Here is a 25,862-nt window from a genome sequence, read left to right as displayed (position 1 = left end):
CTTTCAGCAGAACTGTTATTTTCCTAACACAACCTCTGGTACAAGGATAAAATTGGGTTTTTGTCAAAGAACAGAGTCCTGTATCTGAAGATTAAGAAGGTAAGGTATTTGAGATTATATCATTTCAGCAAGCAGTTAACAGTAATTTTGGTTATTTGTTACTTTGCACAGAAATACACAAAAATACTTGATTCATTGTGCATCAACAAGTCTCAAGCATTTTATATCAGTTCCTTTTTGCTGGCTGGGGTTTTTTTCCCCTTTTTATCTCATCAGTGGAATTTCTGAAAGGATTCAGCTCTGCTTTCTAAATGTGTTTTCTGTGAAATCAATGAGCTGACCTGAGTGGGAATGAAGGTTGGTTTATCTTTGGTGAGTCAAAGTTAAGTTGTCAATAACTGATGTTGAAATACCATCCTTCAAATGCTAGGTCCTTGACATTCAGTGGGATGAGAATCTCAGAACTGACTACTGGGGACTCCCAGGCTACAGATCAGGTAAATAACTTCTTTGGAGGAGGAAATTAAAGGTGTCTTCTTTTTAAAATTATGATAATTAAGTAGCAAAGTGTGCAACTTAAACTATAAATATTTCCCACTTAACATTTACTTTAAAATAGACATGTCTATATTTGTGAGAGGATTTGTTAGTTGCAGTTTGAGCCTTATATAATTATCTAACATTCCAGCAGTACTGTTTCTAAAGAGGACTTCTACACTGACACAGCACATGAATGTCTAGTTCTAATCCCATTTTCCAATGTGAACCTGTGTGTAGTTGGTTCAACTACTGTGGTTTTTATTTTGCAAAGACAGAGAGGTCTTCTCATATTGAATGTATGATTTAGAACTAACAGCTTCCATATTAGAGTAAGTGATAGGGGCTCTGTTCAGATCATGGGATTTAACTTGGTTTGTTTCCTGCTTTGGCTAGTCCCCAGTTTCTCCAAGAACAGGGTAACTAAATTATGTTGTGACAGCTCAGTATAGCTGGTAACAAAGATCTTTAAGGTCACCTAGGACTGGTGCTGCTGTAGTTTATTTCTGCTCTTGGACAGTACAGTGGTGCTGCTGCCTCAGTACTGGGAGCAGGAAACTTGGAGAGGAGCACTGTGCAACGGCAGCAGGAGCTGTTATGGCTATCTCTGGTGGCTTCTCCTAACTCATCTTCCAGGGTCCTCTTTTGCTCTGCTTTTTGGGAGGGATGGGCAGGAAAAAAGTGGAAAATAGTTCTGTAATTGTTAAAAAAAGCAGTAAGTTTTCCTTGTTAAAAACCAAAAAGTTTTCCTTCTGTTGTTTCAAAGAGAAAACATGACAGATTTGGGTATTTGTTTTTAAGACTTACCCAATTTCAACTATAGACTTACTTCCTTGCCACCTTCAAAACCAGAAAGATAATCTAAAAGGATCAGTATTTTGAGATCAAGAATAAAAATTGAGAGTATTTTAAGATAAAAGATTACAACAAATCAAAGAAATACATGTATTACTTTTAAGATATTTAACTTCAATGGGCCGTTAACATCAATGAGATATATTTAGGGTTTTCTATGTTCAGTTCTATAGGCAATATAGAATGTGAGAGAAACAGCTGCATCTGAAATAGATCATCTGCTTTAAAAAGTAAGCAATAATTCCTTCCAAGCAATTGGTTAAAAAAACCTATTTAAATACAAATGGCTTTATAGTAGCTTCCTAATTCATTTAAGTAAGTAGAAGGAGAATTGCATGCTTGTAATAAGTTGTGTGTTCCTAAGTGGTGAAGAATACAAGGTTTGGGGTTTTTTTTCCCTATAGAAATGAGTAATCCCTGTAATTTTTGCCACAGGATACACTAAGCTATTGGGGGCAAGTTCCTGTACCTCTTGAATTTGTAAAGTTATAGAAAATCTGATCAACAGTTATTAAAGGTTCCATGTAATTAAAAAAAAAATGTAGCACACAGCACATTCAGTCTTAGAGAAGTGACGTGTTTTAAGAGACAGTTCATACCACTGTAGGTAAGTTTGTTAGCACTTTGAAATAGAAGTCTCTGAGCAACACATCAGCTGTGCATGTACCTCTCTCTGTGGATAACCCATTGATATTTTAGTTTTATGGAATATCTTTGTTCCAGTGTTCTTTAGAACACAGCTTCCTGCCTGCTCAGAAGGATGTATCTTAACTTGTTCTTGGGACTTGAGTTCCAAGAATGTCTAAGAGAGGGCTCATGTGGGAGCTGATGTGTAGCTTACCTTAGGGCTTAGCAACAGTGGCAGGACTGGATACCACCCAATGTGCTACACTGATTTTGAGTCCCAACCTCATGACATTTTTTTGAGAGCAGGCCCAGAAATTTGTTATCCTGATCATGAACATCTAGCTTAAATGATCTCCTCTTGGATCCCAGTCTTTTATTGTTGTCATATTGAACTGGTTGATTATGTTTTTGAAGGAGGAGAATCTGTTGCCTTATCTGCAGTACAGCTATGGGAGTTTCAGGGTCTTCCAAAAGAGGATATCTCATTCCTGACATGCTCACCAAGAGGAGGTCATGAAGCCTATGCAGTGCTTGGAAGATTAACTTCATTATCATGTGCTATGGAATGGTAATTGTGTACATTATGGAATACTGTCAAAAAGAGCAGTGAAGTTGATTATTAAGGAGTAGATTACGTATTGCATCCTTCAAGACGCTTTCTGTAAGTTAAAAGTATTTTAAATTAATTTTTACAGAATTTCAGAGTATTGAGAAATGATAAATTTTGCATATAATAGACTACATTTACTGGCAGGTCTTTAAAGTGTTCTATTAACTATTTGCAATGAGATATTTTTTCTAAATAGAGATAAACAAACAAGTCTTGTTTGTTTAACAAGATTTTCTATATAAGTATGCCCTTCCCATTAATTTATGATAGCATGCTATACAAGAATTGTAATGTTGAGTTTTATTTTCAACTTTTTTCTTCTTGCTGAGGTTCATCAACTAGCAAACAAAAATCCCCTACTTTCAAGCACCTCACTTTTTAACACAGGTCGATCCCTGGATGAGAACATTCATGCTATTAAAAGTCAATATTTTACTATTTTTTAATGACTAACGTACCTATCAGTACATGTGCTAGGTTATGGTCGCTGCAGTTCATGTTCTTAGTGAGGCACATGCAGTTCACCTTTGATAGGTAAGTTACAGTTGTAGATATTTCACTTTATTCTAAGATTCCTGAGAGCAGAGGTCTTATTTTAGGGGGAGGCAGAGATAGGGTGACAAAAACAATGCATTTCTCTTGACTCTATTTTGGAAGCTGTTGTAAAGAAGTCACAAGTAAAGAGGAAAATGCATTCTCGTTTTATCAGGTTATGCTGATGTCTCAACTCAGTTGTCTGGGAGTTACCATTCTTAGTGTCCCAGCGACAGCACAGTAGTTAAAACTTTTTTTTTTTCATTTGTTTTGTCCTTTAAAGAGCACTGGGATAAATAGCTAAACTTTATTCCTTTAGAAGCAAAACATTTGGGTTTTTTGTTTGGTTTTTGGGGTTTTTTTTAACAGCACAGCTGGAATTGGCAGATGCTGTTTCAAACAACCAGGTAAAGTGCAGGTAGTGTGGAAGTACTATTGTGCAGCTGAGCTAAAGGTATTTTGATGGATAACTACTTGCCTGTTATTGTCATTGGCAAGTTACAGGTAATTTCCAAAGCTGTAGTCTGGCAGAGAAGTAATAATTGCTTTTATGTGTATTTTTCAAGCCAAGACACACACTTTACTTTTACCAGTGTTTTTACAAAGATTCAAAATTACCACAACATTGTTGCTTAAAAAAAAAAAGTTTGTTTTAAAAGAAAAGGAGATAGGAAGAGAATAGTGACACTTGAGTGGCACGGAGAAAACTTTTGTCAGATGAACTCCTGACAGAATCTGGCAGTAATTCAAAGTCTGGTTTGTCTCTAGTAATTCCATTAGCATTTCAAAGGTTGGTGGTGTTCTGAGAATGACACAGGAGGGATTATTTTTTTAAGTTAAGAATTAGTACTCCAAAGTGTTGCCTGTGCTAGGAATGTTGTTACTCTCTTGCAATAGGTAAATGGACTATATTTGAGACACCTGGTTTTCTATCAGGCGTTTCTCTTCTTTATCTGTACTGGCATAATTAAAGTATCAGCCACCTTTCCCCAGTGTGAATAGAGCTGTATCAGTATAAAACTGTATCTATTGGTAGCTTATTTCCACACAGAAGGAAACAACCTGGCAGCACTGGCCTAATTCCAGGAATTGTTTTTAATTATATTGCAGTTGCTATGCCAGTATAAATTATTCTTATTGGAGATCTTGCACCAGATGAAAGTGACTTCCATCTAGTTTATTTGCCCTTATCCATACAGCCCCATAAAAAATTACACCACTTCAGTTTCACAGGTTTGATTTGCCTTTGTAGGCAGACTTGCTCTTTACACTGACTTATCTCCATTTATGCTAAAGGATATAAACAATGACTGTTTTGACAATGAAAATGCATCTTTTGTTCTGATATAAGCCTAATCTATTCAGTTAATGCTAGAACAAGTACAGTTCACTGTGAAGGTTAGAATATTTCCATCTGGCTGTGTGCACCAGAGCCTATAGAGCAGCTGTCCCCATCCTGAATCCTAACAACTCTGTTATTCAGCATGAAGTACAATGTTTCAGCAACTTTCAACTGGTCTTTTATAGAACAGTGTCTTGCCTCACTTTTCTACTATCCAGTATGTTACCTAAGAAAGAGTTAGGAAGGTTGAAGTCAGAATATAAGAACTTGGATCACTTGCAAATAGGGCTGATCTGCATGTGCTTGTTCTATATAGATATTGTTGAGTAGATTCAGATCATCTCTGTTTTAAAGCTACAAGTAAGGGAGAGATCTTTAAGATGTGGGGAGGGGATTGTGATGGGGAAAAGAACTGAAAATAAGTATAAAATAAGTCTAAATATACTGCTCTAAGCCTGGGAGCAGTAAAGAAGGGACCTTGCCAGAGACCAACTCACAGAAACAGAAAGAGCCAAGAGCCCAGGGACCTTTGACCATTCAGAGAACATTCACTAACTTTAATTAGCTGTTCTCTGTCCTGTGCTTACTGATTGTTTCTTCCACCTCTTGCTGTCTGTTCTACCTCTTCACTTCTGCTTCATTCCTGCATACTACATATGCTTCCTCCCACCTAATGTGCCCTCCTTACCCTGTACCTCCTTCTATGTTGTTTGCAAGCAAAAGCCACCTGCACAGTAGAACTACTGTTACATTTACTGCAGTCCTGCTGTTTGTGCTGTGTGTGGACTTTTCCCCTGTGCTGTCTTACCTGTTTAGACTTGTTCTTTTAATGTGGTCGGGGACCTTTTACTCTTCTGTGTATTTGCTCTATCCAGCATAAATGGAACTTCAATTTTCATAAGTCCTTAGAAAACCTTAAGTATAGTTTAAGAATAATATTCCTTTATCCTGTTCTTTTATAAAAATCATTCACAAGCAAATGACCACCCTTAATGAGATGAAACATATGAGATTCCATGGGATAAAAAGGAATTTTGCTCTTGCAATTTTTCTATAGGTGAACCATGATTTAAAAGTATAATGTTACAGCTGTGGTTGTATTAGTGTCCAGCATAATAGGATGAATGTTTCAGAATGAATTTTCTATTTGCTGTGTTTGCATTGCACTTGCAGTGGTTTGCAAATTGCTGGTTTGTTTTCCATGTCTTACAGCTATATAATTTGCTTTCTAGAAATCATTTTGGTAGGTGTGGGTTGCTTGTCAGAAATCCGTTCCGAAGCTTGAGTGCAAAGGAAGGAGGGTACTAATGATGAATAAGAATGAATATCTTGAGGATAACAATGGATATGGCATCTTCAAAAGCAGTGGCATTCTGGTAAGAATTTGCATGTAATTTATTAAACACTACGTGATAGTTCTCAGTAGAATGTGTTTGTGTCTCTCTCTGAGGATTTGTCAGATGAAATTTTCTTCTAAAATGTGAAAAGTAGGAGGATTGCTCTATATCATGAAGTATTTTAAATTCTGAAGCATTGTACAACAACTTTACTTAGCATTGAGTTCTTGCATATAAAAATAGTGAAAACATCTTTTTAGAGAAGTTATTTTAGAGAGGGAGTTAGTGGCCATTTATGGCTGACTGTTTGTGAGCCTGTTTCTCTGAATATTTAGAACTGAATATTTTTGAACTGTCATTTAAAAAAAACAAACTGCTTTTTTTTCACTCAGAGTATATTCTCTTGTGGCATATTTCACCACTACACATGAGAATGTTCTAACAGGCATTGCATCCAGCTTTGCAGGAGATACAAAACACATAATTATTGACAAACTAATCATAGCTGGAAACTTTTAATCCTCATATTGGTTAAAAAAATATGGCAGCATGCTAAGTTACTGATTGTTGGAAGTTTCACACCATTTAAATAATGTACACGGTTAGAAAGTGCAAGTAAAAACACCAATTAAAGTTTTTCTGTAACTGCAATGTAGTACAAGTGATTCCTTTAAGTTTAGTATTTGAAATAACTTAGGCCAACAATTGCCTAAGCAAAAATTTTTGTTTTCACCAAAACAAAGTATATTCTTATCTTTGTAGATAACGACTTCTTGAAATTAACAAGGAATTTGTGCCTCTTTTCCATCCTATTCTTTGAATCCCACTGGTGGTTTATATTGAAGTGGAACTGTTCTGTGGCAGCTGGCAATTCTCAAAGCTCCTTGGTTAAGGGTATTTTGAGGTGCTGAATGTGCATATGCTCTGTAGTAAAGAGCAGCACAGACACTGCACGTTCTTCTGCTGAGCCAGTTTCATAGCTGAGATAGCTGTTCCTGAGCGTGCTGCTTGCAGTGAAGTCAGGGTTTAGACACACCTCAGGAACTCTGAATTTTGTCATGCCCTGCAGAAAGCAGCGGTGGCCGGGAGCCGATCCACAAGCGGATTAGGCGTTAATCGGATAGTCTGTGTTGGGCAGAGGGCTGGTGGCTCATGTCTGAGTGCTAACAGCGGGCCTGGCAGAGGCCTTAGCCCTGCTCAGAGGCAAGGATAAGGAGCTCAGACACATCTTGTGCCAGCACAGATACTTCCCATGCACACACAGTGAGAGCAGGAAAACAGGGGTGTATTCTCATGGGGGTGAGCACCAGCCAGGCTGGCAGAGCCCAGCTGCTCTGGGCTCCATTGCACAGTGTAGATGTACCTCATAACAGGTACCTAGGGCAGCATTCATTGAAACAGAGCATCCTCACTGAGATACTGAGGGAGGAAGGACAGATAATGCCTGGTAGGTGAGCTCCTGAAAGGTCTGTGGCCACACTCCAAAGGTCTCATATAAGTACATAAGTTAGACCTAAAAAGATTAATGTAAGCAGTCTCCTTATTTGAAATTAGATTGGCAAGCAAGGTGACTAAGAATGACTATTTAATATCCCTTTCTCTAACATTCAGTTTTTCATTCTTACTTTTGAGGTGGGAGTGAGATAAAATCTGGCCCTCAAAGTACTGTGTACTCATTCCAGTGCCAAAACATGAAACACAAATCAGCACCTTAAATTTAGGGGCATACCAGGTTCCCTAGTGCACTTGGACAAATATGCATGTTAGATATATGAATGTAAACTTAGCTGCTTTGATGTACTTATAAATGTTTTTTTTTTTTGACTGCTGTCATTCTCTGGGCTAATGTGGTAAGAAGCTAATGGAGAGGAAACTAGGCTGCTCTACAACTTTTATTTTTCTTGCCAAGCTAATCTTTCACTCAGGTTCATTACATGTCAAGTGTTTGGTTAATTATTTTATCTTATTTATATTTTAAACCAACTTTTTTCAGGGGGAGGGGTGGAGGGAGAGAGGGCTAAGGGAGTGGTGTTAAGTTCTGAGTTTTAAATTCACTCTGAAGGAGGATACCAGTGAAGAAAAACCTACTTTGCAATTTCCCTATTGTAGAGGTACCTTATCTGTGGGTGCAGTAGTTATAAAAGTCAAGTCTGGAGTGTCTTTTTTTGTTGGTCTTTTCTAAGATGACTGTACTGACTGGTATGGTTTCAAATAAAAACAGTTAAGTTATTGACTTGTAAAAGAGTTGACTGTCATTTTCTGCTTAATTCCTCTTTTGCTGAATAATTTCTGTGATATTAACTTCATTTGTGACACTTTACTAGGTGCAGGCCTGAGGGGGAAAATGTTATAGTTCTTTCACAATTCATTGGTTTGTGGATATTTCTGTTATGTTGTTTCCACACTGAATGACTCATATGTTAAATGAACATGCCAGCCCCAAGGCATGCCCTCGCTATTGCAGCCCACAATGAAACTTGATGCCATTGCACAGAAAAATGTGGAAGATGCTCGTATCCGTTTGAATCCTTGGGAAGTTCTGTGCACTTTGGACATGTGTGCTAGCAATGACTCAATGTATGTTCTTTCAAAAAGCTGTGGCTTACCATGTCTGATTGCTCTTTTTCACACTGTTGATTTGCTGAGTTTGTAAGCTACATCTGTCTTATGAACCCAAGTTGGAACTGAGAAATGGTAATTTTTAGTTGTTTTTTTGTTTCTTTTAACAAGGTGGTACAGTTTCATTGTATTCATTTCTGGACTGTTTGATGAGAAGCTACAGAAGTATCTGATTTGCATTGCCACCTGTGCATTTTTTAAAGTATTTTGACAGATTCAGAAATTGTTTTATTTTGGAAGTTGATAGCACAGATCTAATGCTCTCCACCTTGTGAAAACACTAATTAGTATTAGATTGAACAAGCTGGACCTGATTACCTTATCTCTCTTTGAATTTTGGCTTTCTTACCCATTTGATTTTTCATTGTTTAATAAGAATGTGAAAGATGAAACAGATTTACCTATTGATGAAGTCACAAAAATTATCACATTACAGAAGCTTCACATTAGAATGTTGCTAGGAGTAGGCTCTTTGGTATCTGTAATCTTTAGGACATTTGGGCTTTTTTTCATGTGCTGTATAGTGGTGTTAATGCTAAGTCTTATTGATTCATATAGTGAAAGTATGTGTATGGCTCCAGAATTTTTGTTCTGTGGTTTTGTTTTGTGGTTTTGATAGGAGTAAGACAGATTGCTGTGACAGGATAGATAAAACATATCACAAGTCAGGTATTTTGGCTTTTAAATAATGATCTTGTTCTGTCGTGCATAGTATGCAGTGGAGGAGTTCATGCCAAAGTGAACAGATACATTTATGGGAAGACCACTCTTCAATATAAATTTTTCACTCAACATTACTCATGGCTGTCCTTTGGGTGCAACTTTTTCTGTCTGTGTCCCTGCTTGTTTTCATGAGGAGGTTGTCACTGCCCAGCTAACTCTACTTTCACTGGTGGGGAGCTTGTCTGTCCCATCCCCTGTCGGCTTTGGCAGCAAGACCAGGCACATCAATGAAAACTATGTGCAACTGTTAACAACATCGATCACAATTGCACAGGAAACGCTGGAAGGCAATAAAAGCAACTGTTTCAATCCTGTTTGCAGTTCTAGTGCCCCCAGACCAAGTCATCTCAGGTCACTTAAGGATGTCTCACTAAAATGATATTAAAACATATAAAGTTATAACAAGTCTACTGTTTGATCTTCAAGTGGTGTTGAGGTATAGGCATGAAGAAGGAGGTAGCAAAGTGAAAATACATCAGAAATTACTGCTCTGGCCAGCTGATGTGTTTGAAAGAATGGTGTGAAGGTGCAGAGGGTGGTAATCTTGTACTGCTGCATCTGCTTATAATAGACCATAGTAACAACAGCAAGCCAGAAAGTCTGTGGTGTGCTGGTGTATTCCACATCTATCGGTGTAAAAGCTGCCTCGCTGGACTTCTTGCAGTCTTTGGCTTGTCAAGCGCCTTCTTTGTTTGCCAGGAGAGATCCTGGAAACGTGCTGGTGTCTGCTGCAGCATGTACAGTTTTAGTCCTGCTCTCTCACTTTCCCACCTGTTCCACATAATTTTTTCTGTTCCTGTACTGCGTGATGAAGATGTGCAGCTCTCAGGTAAAGCTCAGGGGCTGAGTTTTGACTAACAAATCAGGGTTTCTTACAAGTACAGAAGGAGCGTCGCTGTCAGGGGCTGGTGGTACCATCCTCTTCCTTTTCCCGTGGAATCCTTCAGTGCTTTTCCCTCTGGGGGATGGGGAGGTGGCTTCACCCGTGGCAGTGCTCAGCTCTGCCGGTTACCTGCGCACGGACCGTGTTGCACATGAGCACGTCCGAGTGGCCTCGGGGTGTTCCCGTGGGATCTGTCCTCGGGCCAGCGCGGCCAGAAATGTCTCCATTGGGATGGTCCGGGCATGGCCTCGGTGCCTTCAGCCCGCCGGGGCGGGATGCGAGCGGCTCCTGCCCGGGCCGGCGGCATTAGGACCCGGCAGGTCGTGCCTCCCTCTGTCCCCCTCCCTCGGCAGGGCGCTGGCGGCGGCCCCGGGAGCGGCAGCGGCCGGGACTGGGGCTGGGGCCGGGGCTGGAGGGACCTTTGCCCGCCGAACAGCCGGAGCGCCCGCTCCGCGCTGCCTTCATGTCAGGCTTCTGTTGTGCACTTATAGCAGAAACTTCGCTCTTCCTTCAGTGGTTATGCAGGGTATTGTGGCACTTGTTCTTCTTTGAAAACGTGCTTTGGCTAATGTTAAAATACATCGAATTTAATGCCTACATGATATTCGCACTACAAGACTTTGACAGCAACTACTATGTATCCTGCTGAACTCTTTGTAGTATCATATTTGAAACAAGACCGTAAGAATAAGAGGTCTAACCATTAAATTAGAATTAGACTGGAGCAGAAGTTGATATATTATCTGACACTTGGCTTCTGTAGTGCCTGTCACAAAGTAATGGCTCTTTTAAACTGCACATTAATCATCAACAACAAGTTCAGAAATGTCTGTTTCAGTCCAGAAACTCTTATTACCAAATAAATGGCATTGGTGCTGTTTATTACCAAATAAATAGCTTTGGTACTGTTGGAATGAGCAAAGAAGTGTCCTTAACAAGAAATTCCTTTACATCTAGATGTAGTAAGTTTACACCCTTTCTCCCATGACTTTAGTTTATTGCTCTTGCCCACCTTCTACTTAAAAGGAAAAAAGTATGGGACAGCTTTGCAGGTAAGTGTCCAATGAGGTATATTTCAAGTTATGTACATTCAGAACATACTATCAAGCATATAATAGCTTTAGAAAAGCAAAGTGTCACTTTTATTTCAGAGTAATTTGTTAATGGGATGTGTTATTAAAACAATCACAGGTAGAAACTATATAACTGAAAGGTAAATCTGCCAAGTGTCAGTTCTTGCACTCAAATACACAGCCCATGAAAACAGCAAAACAGTAAGTCACCCAAGGAGAATAATTTTTATGTTCTTAGTATCCTGGTGGTGAATGATCTGCTTTCAGAACACAGATGATGTTGCCTTTTGGGTTCAGAAGTTTTATATAGCCTTTCTGCAACTTGTTGCATTGCTTTTATTCCAGACAGTTTTCCTGTCATTGCTGGTAGTAAGGTCTTCTCAGACCCACAGCTGCCCATGTACTGAAATTCCCTTCTCTACCAGAACCAGAGCCTACACTCAAGTATCACTGCATGAAGTTCATGTAGCTTTTTAAATCCCTCCATTTCTTGTGTCCTAGTACAAGCTGTATTCTCTTTATCCAAGAAAGAATTCCCAGGCAATCTTTTTGGTTCTTTGCACTCTCTATGCTATTGACGTGTGAGTCTTCACTTCTACTGTCTCTTGTACTGTGTGATGCTGCAGCCTTTTACTTCTGCCCTGTTTACCTGACCCAGCCCCTGACTAGGTCCAACCTTGCATTAACAGTGCTAGCAGCCTCTCCTGCTCCCCCACAACCAGACAATATCAGATTCTCTTTACCTTCTCAGATACAATGGGAAAAATCAACCAAAATATATAAAGCCACCTCTTTATGCTCTCTTTCATTTTTGCCTATCCTTATAAAATTATGACTCTGCTCCTTGATAAAAAATTATAATGCTATATGTTTTATATAGGTTATAATGCTATATATGTTTTTGTAATTACTAATACAACAGGGCAGCGTGTGTCTCAGTATGTGCAGTGACCATGTGCATTTCAAACTAAACCAGGATGATCTTATCAAGATAACCAAGCAGTATAGTTGTGGCATGCTAAGGACTCAGTGCTTAAGCTAATTCTAGCTGGCTTGTCTGTGGGTGAGTGGTAAGTAGTCAGTTTTTGGGTGCTTGTTAGCAAGATTTGTGATGAGAATCCTTGTTAAAATAATCTTTTTAAAAAGTGATAAAGGGAACACTGTTCAGTATCAGGTTTTTGAAAAATAGGCAAGCTTCTAAGAAACTGGCTGTGATTGGAAATGAGAAAAAAAATGTTTTAGATAGAACCAGCAGTGATGGAGTAAACAAGTTCATAATCATGCAGTTTTTAATTTTTCATGTACTTGACTTTACTGCTTACATAAAAGTTTAATGTGTCCAAACTTTAGTTGTTTCAAAACCTTCTAAAGACAACTACTGTTGTTAATGAGCTATTAATAGTATTTAATGCAAACTGTAGGAAGAGTTACTGTGAGATTGTGAATAAAATTTCAATAATGAAATCAATTTGCTATTCCTTTTTTAATTTATATTTTACATAGGCATATCTGCTTATCATATTTGCTTAAACCATAACAGTTTCCCATTTGGTAAAACACCTCCTAATTCTTCAGTAGGTGTTAACTATGAGCAAGTTGCTTCCTGATTTCTCTATGTAGTAACTGATTTAATTTATACTGTCATTGATAGGGACATTGTGTTGAGATTAATAACTTCATTTCCATGATAATTAATATGAATTGGTTATATATGATGTGAAAAAAACATTTCTTCTGCTCAGTTTTGAATTTTCCACACTTTCAGTGCTTCTTTGTATTTTTCTTGTGTTGTAGATAGCAAGCATACAAATGTTGGATCTGACCTCTCTAGAGCAATTACTTTACATGTTCATGCATAATATTCCTAATCTGAAACTTTCTAATTTCTCTTCATAGGATATTTTCTATGTTTAGTGCTGTTCACACTTGAACCCTGTCAATATCTTTAGTATCCTTTTGGAGGGAGAGTGACCTGTACCTCATATGGTTTTTTTTTTTCTGGTAAGGTCACTGCGCTGGTTTTTATAATCCTGTTACACTGGTTTTCTTCTAATTGTCTTGCATTGTTTAAGCTGCCTGTTTTATTTTTTTTATTTTGATTGTAGTGGTGTGTTTTCATTTTCACTAAACTGCTTAAGTGGGCCCTGGTTCCTTCCTGATGCTAAAGCAACTGGTGTGTTTTCCCAGTATGGGATAACTGATCTAATGATTGACTTCCATTAAACAAATGCAATCCTACCAGCCCCTTGCACCTGACACTGGCATGTAGTGATAGGACAAGGGTTAATGGCTTCAAACTGAAAGGAGATAGATTAGATGTTAGGAAATAATTCTGTAGTGTGAGTGTGGTGAGGTACTGGAACAAGTTTCCCAGAGAAGCTGTGGATCCTCCATCTCTGGAAGTGTTCAAGGCCAGATTGGATGGGTCTTTGAGCCACCTGGTCCAGTGAAAGGTGTTCTTACCCATGGCAGGGAGGGTTGGAACTAGATGATCTTTAAGGTCTCCTCCAAACCAAACCATTTTATAATTGTATGACTTGTCTAATTGAAATTGATAATTAAAACAACTCCTGAAATGGGGCAAGGACTTTATAGCTGATGGCCCTTGTCTTTTGTTTTTCATAGAAGTTACCTTGGCCAGACCTTTAAACAGATCTTTAAAGTGTCAGTGCTTGTGAGTATGTGAACATAAGACTGTGAGTAAATTCAATCTATGAGAGGCTAAATGTTAGTGACTAACATGAATTTATCTGGAGATTTTGTGGGTAACTGTTACCCTCCCTTTGCCTAACACATTGAGTTTTTTTGCACTGAGTTCCTTACAGTTGTGTCTTTAATTTGAAACCTCATGAAACACAGACTTTTTTTTTTAATGGGTTTATTTTAATATGTGTCTGTTATCTGTCTGTCATCATTTAAACCTTATTTAGTGTTTCTGGGGTCCACTTATTAATTTTGGTTAGATTAATAATTTTCCTTCATTCTGAGTAACTGAAATGACTGCAGATTTTCTGCCATGATACTTGCCCCAGTTTCTGAATTATTAACAACTGTACTGTAATACAGGACCAAATACGTCCCTTTCAGCATTTTGCGGTTAGCTCTTTGCTATTAAAGACATTTATTATAATGAAATCAAATAATTTAATTCAATATTTTCCCTGGTTAGATTTTGATCAGATTTTCATCTATGACTGACTGTGTCCTCATTTTTTGTTTGATTGCTTCAGGAGGCATTTTTCTCTTTGGGCTTTGAAAGAACTTGTTTTCTGTTATCTGGAGCAAGAACTAGATTATCACCAGTAGCAGTTTTCTATTCTATTTTCTTTTTTACATGGTGCCTGGTATGACTTTTGGTTATTGTTTATGCAGCCCATTCCAATGTCAAATCACCCTTTATATGAATAAATTCTTCTTGATATCCTAATTCTTCCTAATATTCTTCTTTTCCCTTCTCTGTTTTTTTAGCTATATTGATTTGTCTTGAGGATTTGCCCATGATTCACAGTGGGGAGAAAAAAGCCAGTGCCAGATATGAATGCATTCCAGGCCTTCATTATAGGATTGAGGAATTTAGTAAACATCAGGAGAGCTGTGCACCATTCACCAGTAATATGTGTGTAATGCTATGATAATTACATGATCAGGATCTGTCTAATGAAATACTGTATAGCGTTGTAAGACTGCTTTTGTATGATTGTAAAATAGTTAGTTCCTGTGATGCTTTGCATCACGCAGATGTGTGCTGGAAAGGATATCTGCAATTTTAAATTCTAGCAGTGTAAATATAATACAGCTGAAAGTAGCAAATACACAGAGGAAAATGGAAATGCTAGTAGTCAGGGAACATTCAAACTTTAGGGATCCAACTCCTGTAACTAAATCAAAAGACTGATTTCCTTAGGCCATTGCCACAGTGTATGCAGAGATTCCTTCACAGGACATTTTGTAGCATTTCAGGAGTTCCTTCAGCCAAATCTCTCTCAAGGAGCCTCTCTCTATTTACTGTAGGGTAGGATCTGTCTCCTACATACCACTCTTGCTTACTTTTGACATTTGAAAACAGGTGATGTGTATGTAACTACTTATCACACATTTTGCTCATTGGGGCTGTAGGGGCAGGTTAGTAAGCTGAATTTCAAAGAAAGCTTTGAACAGCAGTAATGCAGTATGTTTTCAGATATTTAAGGGAGTTTCCATAAAGTGTAAGGTGTAAGACAGAAAAAGGCACAAGAAGTTTTGTTGAAAATACACCATGTGGGTGTGAGAGAAGCTGGAAACTGGACTCCTGACACTGAATGGCAGGTGGGAGATAGGAAGGGAAGAGATACAAGAAGCATCCCTGAAATTTATTTTTGTATCAGTAAAAAGTGGAGGGTTTTTAAAGTGTTTTAGCCAAAAAAACCGTAACAATCAAATTAGACAGCATGATCTAATGGTCTTTTGAGCTATGTTTTATGAAAATTGGCCCGGTTTCAAACATGAGTAAACCACAGTTGTCTTCCTGAAAAAGATTAAGGAGTAATAGGTGTGGTGGTGATCAGCAAGGATGGACATTGAAAGTGAAGACAAGTGGCAGATGCTGCAGAAATATCCAGGGAGAGCTGTGGAGATAGTGATGTGCTCTCCAAGTGATTGACAGGAAAAGGGTTTTTGCAGCAGTTCTCTGAGTGAATGTGTGTGATATGAGACTGTGTTTGTCAAAAGCAAAGAGAAAAAATGCTGCTGAATCAAAAAACAGAGAGCAAAATCTTGCTGAATCAAAACATGATGATGATGATTAACCAATTGAATACTTTAGCTGATTGGGACGATTAAGAAAAATACCATCTTGGAAATGTTGCATTGAAAGTATCCGCAAATTATGAATATGAATCTTGGGATTTGGAGTATCTTTGGGATGTAAGGTGATGCTAGAGTTACATGTCTGAGCAATAGGTAGGATGATGGTGTAGCTGTGCAGCTTGTGTGTGTCACCAACAGCTAAGTCATTCATAGGAAAAACTGTAAAATCTGTCCTCAAATATAATTGTATTATTTGACGTTCTTCACTCCTACAACTGCTTCCCACATAATAGTGCTTAGAATATTTCCCCACCTGCCACAAAGGACTGGTCATTAATTGTTGAGTTTGATTTGTAATGTCACAGTGGGATGCCTAGTATGAAAAGATGTATTTTGCATTTGCTGGGAAGGCACTGATCTTTTCATTTGGTTTATAGTAATGGTGAACACAGATGCAGTAATTTCCTTACAATTAAATTATGAAGTCGAGCCTTCTAATAACAATACCCCATAGTATTTCAGTAATAATTAATTGATTCTGTTCCTCAGTCTGATTCTGCCTGATGATACAAGAATTCCCCCCAGGAGGAGGAAGCTTTCAGCTTGCTTGAGAATTTTATAGCCAGGTCTCATACCAGCCATAGTCATTTTTCTCTTACCCCTTCAGCATGTCCTGGATCTCACAGGTTGAGAAAGGACAGAGGAAATACATCTGCTCTTGGCTAACTTTCCAGTGGTGTGTAGTTGTATGGACATGGTAGCAAATAGGTGTGAGTTAGAACTTTTCCTAGGCTTTTCTGACTTAAACCAGGGAAGAGGCAGCTTTATATCAAGGAGGCATAGTCTGAAGAAAAAAAATCCGAACAGCTTTTTTGTTGTTGTTGTTGTTTTTCAATAAATTTCTGCCAGGTGTGGAAAACTAAACTGTTAGTGTATGTTTGCAACAGCAAGCAGAAAGGTTGTCTTAGGTGTTGAGTAGTTAGGTGTCCAGATTAAAAAGATAACGCTTCAGGAAAAGAAAACCTGCCTTTCTTTGGAAATGTAACTCTGGCAAGGAATTTGATATTAATGGCCCATCAATAGTTTCAAGTTGTTCAAAGAAAGAGCGGTGATAACCAGATGAGGCAGTAGATTACTCTCTGCTTGATGAACATTTGTGAAATCATAAATCCATTGAGCAAACATACCCCATGGGCATACTGGGTCCTGGGGCCTCTGCCTGCACCAGGCTGAGCCCTGCCAGCTGCATCTTCCCCCCAAGTCCCTGTGTGCCTACTGAGTGACCCCAGGTTTGAGGCTGGAACTCTCTGGAGATAAAATAACCAAAATATGACACTTCATTTGAAGTTCAGTGTTGTGGATTCTTTACTGTGTGCCAGTTTCAGACATACATGTGGGATATAACTGGGAATTCAATATTAAAATGGGAGTAAAAATTTTGTTATCTGTCCTGAGCTAACACCAATTCTGAAAAGATAAACACATAATTTCTTCACAAATTTTGGAAATCTCATCTACCTTGCATATCTGAGTTTACGTATATGTAAGTGGTCTAAGTTAGTGTGTCATCTTGGCAAAAAGGCTTCTTAATGTCCCTGTGCATGGAAAACTTTGTATATACTACTATTTTTTTCCTATCCAGAAATAATAGCAGTTTGAGTCCTTATCTCTCTATGAGTGCTATAAGCAAATCAATGTCTCAGTGAATTTAAGATGTTCATGTCCTCGTGTATCTTGAGTTAATTTTTAAACTTACTAATTTTTTTTATGTAAAGGATCTTGCTGCAGCTTAAGCCATCCTGTAGGAGGTACAAAAGTAATCAGAGATTGTTGATTGTCTTGAACATTTTTGGGGTAGAAGGCGTATTTAAATTGATTTGTCTGGTTACATGCTGATCTCTGAAGGTGTAATTCTGCTCTAGTAATAGGAAGAATGGTATCATACTCCTGGACAATTCATTCTGTCTTTGGTCTGGCTGTCTCAAAGAGGTCATGCAAGTGAAGGTACAAGGTGCAGTGATGACATTTACAGGCATGGTGAATTGGCCATTGTGGCCTCCCAGGCTGAGAGAGAGCCTCAGGCAGAGAGGAATCATGGACCCCTTCCTGGGGTGGATGATAAGTGCTGGTGTGGAAGTCTGGATGACACAGCTCCCCATGGTGTAGCCTGTGGGGATTCCATGTGCTTGTGCCACCATAAATCTGATATTCCTGTAGTGTCTTCACTGCTTCTGTCACACTCTCTTGTTGTGTTAAAATCTGTATTTCAGTGGGCAAACCTCATTATGAGGTAGGCATTTTTTTGCTAGTCTCTCCTCTCATTAGCAGTTGAATGATACTAGGTGCATGCTACCATGGGGTTTTACTGAAACCCTGGGGAGACACACTGCCAAGCTAGAACTTCTCACAACCTTCAGATAGTCATAGCAATGACAGTTCTTATAGAAATATCATTTACTTTCTGTCAGTTTTACCGTGTTTTAAAATACAGGCAGATATTTTAGTTTTGGCCATCGTCTTACTAAGAGGCTGAAAATCTCCATGAAGAGCTGATGAAGATAAATCACCTTTATTGATTTTAGACCACTCTCTTTTATTAAAAATAATAAAACAAATTACATATAACAACAAAAAAGCAGCAGCACACAGGAGGTGAGCAAACACTGCAGGTACTTGTGTTTGCCTGAAGGGGAATGTGCTGTGATCAATTAATGCTCTATAAATCTCTTGGCATAAGAAATTACTGTTGCCTTTGCTGTAGCTGCAGCATCTTAGGGTAAAAATAGAGATCTTGTCATGGTCTAGGCACTCAGATTATTTTTCTGTGATTAGTTTGGTGTCTCTTTAATTAGAGCTGTTTGCTGTGTTACCTGGTTTCATTCTTTTTCTCTTTACATATTTAGGTCCTAGTCCTGTAACTGGATTTGTTCAAATGGACCTCGAGAGCCTGGGGGCCTGATGAAGTCCATGGGACTCTGGTGACTGCAGGTTCTCACTCTGAAGATCTGATTGTAGGCCTGAACCTTAATTTCTATTTTGTTTTCCTGTCTCTTTGCTTCTTAAATGATGAAAATTATCCTTTGAAATGGTGTTGTCTTTGAGTCTCATGCACATCCACTTTAGTAGTGTTCAAACACTGTGTGTTTGGGATGTTGTCAGACATTGTTAAAATATTTCTGTTCTGTTGTGTGCCTAAACCTCCTGATTGCTCTGATTATTGTATTAGATTTTTCTGTTTAGTGCCTTTTTACCTAAAATAGAGAAGATCATCACCTGTGTTTTCAGTTGTGATATTTCTCTTAACTCAAATTTTTAAGTCAGAGTAACTGTTGAAACTGTTCAGGTTATTTTTAAAGATACAGGTAGATTTGTTTATTTCTTGCTAAACTCAAAGTATAATATTTTATTTTGCAAACTTGGTAGCCTAGTATTACTAAAAGCTTACAGTACGATGATACTCTGATGTAATAAAATAAGTAGGAAATTACCCTTTTACTAGCTCTCCTGTTGCTTTTCTATTCCTGTGGCTGTGGTTACACAACATATGACTGAGAGTGAAGATATTTTTACTTTTTGAGCCAGTGTATACCTTTTGTTGACAATAAGTGCTGTTCCCTGTCCTATGCCATATTGCAGTTTCACTGAATAGCCTTGGTAGAAGCTGTAGAAAGGACTTTGAAAAATCACATGTAGAGTGTGATCACAAATAGAGTGTGAGAGAAAAAACAGGTGTGTTCTATCTCTATACATGTTAGTATTTATGTTGTATATATTTTTAAAGCAAGTGTTTAGCAGTGTAGGATAGTTAAGAGGTCCAAAAGATCCAAAACATCCTTTCCGTACAGAGAATCAGAGAAACTTTTTTGGTTTTTGTAGGCTAATTACAATGATATTGAGGAGATTCACAGAATTTGATAAATTTTTGCATATTCCCTGAACAGAATTGCACCATTGTCCTGTTAGACCAAAGAGAAAACTGAGCCACTTGTTTAGTCAGTGGTAAAGTCAATGATATTAAATGGATTCTCCTGCCTTTTAACCTTGTGCCTCCAGCTCCATTTTTCCCTCAAGACCAAAACCTTCCATTGCCATCATCTGCTTTGCATTTCTACGTGAAATGCCCAAGGTGTTTCTGTTTGGACCCCCAGAAAATGAGGAAGACGAAGCTGGTTGGCCACCTGCCAGGGCGCGAGGTCTGACTCGCTCCTTGCTGCCTGGGGCTGCTGCTGAAGGCAGAGGCAGAACTGAGTGTTCTGTGTGGCGTTCAACTGCCTTAACCACATGCCCATCGCTCTCTTCCTGTAGTTGTCTGTCTTGTTCTCAGCAGAACTCCTAAAGACAACATGTATACCAACCAATAAATAATCCAATTTGATGCACAGCCCTGATTCACTTCCTGAGCTGTGTCCTGCACACACAAAGTGGCTGCAGTCCCATGGAAAAATTCAGCACAGTGCACAAGGCCAAAGAGTAAGGCTGTTAAGCGTCTTTAAATTTTGCAATGAAGCAATGTTCTTTTAATGTCACTTATTATAGCCATAGCTCAAAGTATTTTTAACAAGAAACAAGATGAAAATGAAAGCTTTTAGAACTGGTTGTAACCAATTCCCTGTCTAGCCTGTGAACGTGAATATCCAGCTCAGTGAAACACAGAACATCAGCCGATGGGAGGAGGCTGGCCACCTCCAGGGAGGAAGGGAAGGAAGAAGGATGGGTGCTTAACACCATGGCTGTATCCAACTTGCTTCCAAGTCTCAGGGACTATTTGTGGAATGTTGACCCTAGCTCTTTAGCTTTTGTTTTCTCTTCAGCATTCCCAGCCCAAAAATTAGCTCCTCCAGAACTTCTCAGTGCAATAGACATTGGGGGTGTTGCTGTAGTGTGCTAATCATTTAAATGAAGAAAAAGAAATCAAGGATGGGCTTTTCTCCTACGTTTTCTTGTTGAAAAATAAGAGGAGATGCTCTCAGTTCTCTCCACAATGAATTTCAGGGGCTATGCTTCTGATCCTTGATCTCACAAATAGATGGCAAAAACTTTAATAATAGAAAATTTTGCTCTTGGTTTACCTCTTTAATGTTCTTCTCAGTCAAATTGTAGTGGCCTATTGTGTTTGTAAGCTACCAAGGATGTTGTGTAGACTCCAGTGCCAGAGCAATTGTGTTGAGAACACAAGCTCATCTTGTTATGTTTTATGTTAGTATTTGGTAGCATAATAAGATTTTTTTCAGAGAAACCTTGCCAGATCATGGTCTGAGTTTCAGTTGTTGTTAATGTCTGCTTTATCTATGGATAGTGCTTGAGATTTGGTCACCAAGCCTAGTGATTTGCTATGAGGAAAACAAAACAACCTCATACTTTGCTTTTGCATGTTTTTCTCTGGGATATACAGTCTTTTCTTGCAACTAATGCAGCAAGTTCTTGTAAAAAGAGCTGGTGAGAATACTGTTAGGGAAAATTTGTTCAACCCATTCACTGAAATTCATAAAAATCAAAATACTTGCAAAAGTGTTCACTGGCATTTTACTGCAAAATAAAAATGAAAACCCTGATTTTAGTACTGATATTTTTTTAAATGAGGATTAGTTTTCAACATTTCATAGCTGTAGAGAAATTGTGGGAATGGGACAAAACAGTCTTGATACCTAGAATCACCTTAAGTCTGTATCTCAACTCAACACTTTGTATCATGAAACCATGGCCTGAAACTGCTGCCTGTCATATCAGTTAATATTATCACTGATTTATTATGTTACTTCATCTTACCTGCTTTTTGTAACCTTTTGGCAGGGATCACGGTTTTTTCTGTGTTTGGGGTGTCTTCTTTTGGTTTGGGGTTGAGTTTTTTTATCTAACTGAGCACCTAACTGAGCCCTGATCCATGATTTGGCTTCCAGGTACTAGGAAAATACGAGTACTAATCATGCCTGCTGCTAAAAATTTTCTATGTTATTTCATTTGCATTTGTTTGCCTTCAACTTCTAGTCATTGATTCTTGTTATGCCTTCTCTGATGGATTAAAGAGCTCTTTAGGACTCACTATTTTCTCCCCAGGAAGGTGCTTTTACCCTGTGATCAAGTTACTTCTCAATATTATTTTTGTTGTTGTTTGTTTGTTTTTAGACAAAGCTAAACAGATTGTGCTTTTTAGGGTTCTCATTATTTTTTAACATTCCTGGATTATTTTTGTGGCTCTTTTCTATCCATAAAACTCTGTGTTACTAGTCACATGCACAGGACTAAAATTACCTCTCTAGTTCCTCTTATGTTAGTATGGTTAGAAATTGATAGTATTGCAAGGTCAGATAAAAAAAAAAAAAAAACTAAAAAAACCCTAATATGACTTATACACACCTGAGTGTAGTTATTAGAGGAAGATGGATGGATGACTTTAAAAACATTTAAATATTTTTAAGTGATCCACACATCAGCAAGAGTGGGTGTGCAGGAGGGATGCCAAAAGTATTTATGTTGAGGTTTTTAAGGAGCTAGAAGTGAAAATAAAAATAAGAATTTTAATTGTAAAGCAACAATAATACATCAAAACTTAAGTGCTGTGTTTAGCATAGTAATGCATAGTTGCAGAAATTTTGTAGGACTGAATGAAAAATGCTTGTTATTAACGCACTGTTGTGGGTCACTGGAAACAGAGACTAAGTGGATGTGAATGTACATATCCCTTACATCCATTTAATCCTATAAGTAGCCACTTGCTTATATTTGGAAACCCAAGAACAGTTATGTGAGCTGTTCTGCTGAAGTTGAAGAAATAACATAGTATTAAGAATTCTGTTTTTTATAAAGATTGTCTCTATTAAGTCATGTAAAAGTTCAAACAATCAAAATCCAGAGCTTCAAAGAGGCTCTTGAAAGTTTCACTGCTTCAGTATTTCTTTCCAAAGGGGTGGCTATTTAATTTGATTTGCATCCATACTTTAGGACAAGGTTAAGTTAAATTTACATGAACAAGACTAATCAGATGCCCGTCTAGTCAAAACATCTCAGCCTACCCATTGATTTTCATGCATATCATGCATATAAGCATCTGAATTGGATCTGCACTCCCAGCCCCACACTTATCCCTCCTGGAAACCATCAGATTTTACATTAAATCCAACTTCAGACTGTTTAAACTCTCAGTGGTGCAGATTAGTTTGATGCAAGTCTGTCTAATGTTGTGTCTGACAAAACTTTGAGGTCACCACATTGACTTTCTGTCCAAACTGACTTGAGTTTTGACTTGGAAAAGAATGCATCTTTCCCTTGTGGCAGCATTCCCTCTGTGAAATTCAGGGCATATTCCACAAAGGTCTTCATTTGTTTCAGCAAAATGAAAATTCATGGAAACATGGTAAATGAGGAAGGAATGAGATTTAAAATAATGCAAAAAGACTTAGAATCCTCTGAAACTCATGGAAAAGAAGTAAAGGCGAACAAGAACTGAGCTCTAGTTAAGAAAGTACTAAGCTAAACATATTTAGACTATTAATTTTTGTGTGTTAATGGAAAAGTTATTACTAAGATTTTGGTAACACTGAGTGATTTGGGGTAGGAGTTGTCCCCCTGCAATGATGAGTTCACAGAGCCCTTTTCAAAACAACCAACTGCTGTTAGAAAAGGCAAGATAAGTGGGCATTCCCTTGAATGCTTTTTGGTATCTCAGGCTTAGTCAGTGTAAAGTATGTGATTTCTCACATCCTAGGTTACCTCAGTTTCTTCTCCTGAGTCTCAGAAATCTTGGAATAGAACCATTAAATAGCAGGAGATGACATCCCTGGGAAAGATGATGGTAGAAGAAACAGGATGGTTATGACAGAAGCTGTGACAGTCTTTGTGAGAATACTAGCATAACTTCTTTTCTCTGAACAGCCAGTTAAAAGGTGATCCTCCTTTCTGAGCCAGTAATAAATTGCTATGGCTGCATGTAATGGTGGGTGTTTCACCAATGCAGCACCTAGTGCAGTGCAGTACATACTGGAAAACCATTTTGGAAGTGAGGGGAGAGAGGTCTGGCTAGAAAATTACTTTCCCATTAAATAATGCTACTAATGACTATTTGGTGAGCAGATACAGCTGCCAGAATGCATTTTTCAGTTTATCTTTGCACAGGAGTGTGGACAAAAGAAGTGAAGAAAGGGGGCACAGAAAGGAGAGAGATGGAGAAAGGATAAGAGTTTTTTGAGGCTGCTTCTGCTCTTCCAAGATATGTTCTTTGCCCTCCCTAGTGAGTTATATGCTGATAACTTGTAGTACTTGTGATCTGCCTTGGGCACCATATCTCCAATGGAAGTTAGCAGGTTTATGAAGTTCCTGAGGATGTGGACAACTCCTCGAATGGATGAGAAACTCTCCATTGCATTGTAAGGGATGAGACAGTCACTACTCAGTGACACCCATGTACACTTGGCTGTATTCAGCAAAAGGGTAAGACTGTTCTATCAAACTGTGTGAGTTCCCCTTTTGAAGCTGTGAGCTAATGGTTATTTCCTCCAGCAGTTCCTGTAACTGCTTGTATGCAGTCAACATTCACAGTAGGTCCTGAGTAGTTACTAGAGTGATGTATGCTGCATCCTGGTTTTTTGGGTATCAGCATCCCATAAATTCACATAAGACTGTGCCAGGATTTCTAATATCAGGGACTGTGTTGGCATTAAGGTGTCATCCTCAAATCCAGAAGCAGATGGTTTAGTCTGTGTTGCAGTCCCATATAAAGGACCAGAGTACATGTCAGGTGATGTTTATATATTGTGTATTTTCAGAAAACATGTGGATAAGGAAACAGTAGCTCTGTCCCAGTACTGTACCTAGCTCTAGGAATCTTTCCAGTTTGACATGGAGCACTGAGATCTGTCTAAAGGAGTCCTGGCTGTGACAGCATGTCCTGGTGAATCTTCTGAGCTGGATAAAATAGGAAGGAAGGGCATCTCAGGTATTTTTCATCACCTTAGGCCTGGTTGGATTCTGTCTGTTCAGGTGTAGAAGTCTAACAGTGGTGTCAGCATCAGAAGCTTGCCTGCCTCTCTTCTGGAGTGAGTGAGACAGAGCACTAACACCTTTAGAGCAGTGTCTGTGAAGATGGACAGCAGCATTTTGGGTTTATTAGAAGCAGCTATTAACTCTTATCTCAGTGGTAGGCTTCAGTGTACAATACATAAATGATCTGGAGATTTTGGAGGGGACTGAATATTTGATGCCATGTTTCCAGAAAGTTGAAGAGATAAATGGATATTGCACTGCATGTTGTGTTCTCAGCAAAGCAGGCATCTCAGCAGGTCAGCGATTTCAGAAATAGTGCAGTCCTGAAAGAACATTTTTTGAACTCCTTTTTGCTGTGGAAGCTGAACACAGTTCCATCTGTCTGAAACTGTACATTGAGAGCTTCACAGAGGCACTTAAAGAAGTTATGTACTTATGCATAAGGAATAAGATGCTGAAGGAATCATATTTCATAAGAGTAAAGCTATTAATCTTACCATAAAATAGTTACTTTCTATACACATATTCACTCTAAAAAATGTTCATGGTAAACTGATCATCTGAGGAAAAGTCCATACTGATGTATCTTCACCATCTTTCTGAGCTGAACAGTGTGAGTATATGCTTTTGCTGTGAAAACCTGTTTACTTGAATACTTTGCCATGCATCTGCTAATTCCACAAAAAATGTACAAATTTTCATGTTACCCATTTTGTGGATAAAATCACTGTGTAAGTACTGACCCTGATTTAAGAATGTATCAGCTCTAGAAACGATGGAATTGTCTTCAGGGCTCATATGTCAGCAAAGATCAGCTGGTTCACACGTGAAGCTTGGCGAGGAGAACGCTGCAGCGGCCCCGGTGCCATCCCTGCTCCCTGCCTGCCTCTCCCAGACTGCTGCCTTCAGTCAGCCGAGGTTCCCTGGCCTGTCTGCCTCTGCTCCACTGCTCCACTTACAC

General features: G+C 38.6%; 1 long non-coding RNA gene across 1 annotated transcript; it reads left to right on the top strand.

The window, feature by feature from the left end:
* Window positions 1-21,477, top strand: LOC128934189 (uncharacterized). Its single transcript, XR_008482827.1, has 4 exons — window positions 1-99; window positions 431-497; window positions 5,738-5,881; window positions 18,829-21,477. It is a non-coding gene; the product is annotated as an uncharacterized LOC128934189 (long non-coding RNA).
* The last annotated feature ends 4,385 nt before the right edge of the window (window positions 21,478-25,862 follow it).

This window comes from Melozone crissalis, unplaced genomic scaffold, assembly GCF_028551555.1.
Source record: "Melozone crissalis strain CALT ecotype California unplaced genomic scaffold, PUWL_Pcris_2 ptg000013l_1, whole genome shotgun sequence".
In the NCBI taxonomy this organism is placed as follows: Eukaryota; Metazoa; Chordata; class Aves; order Passeriformes; family Passerellidae; genus Melozone; species Melozone crissalis.
Note: the sequence above shows the minus strand (reverse complement) of the source record. Positions and strands in the feature narration are given on the sequence as shown.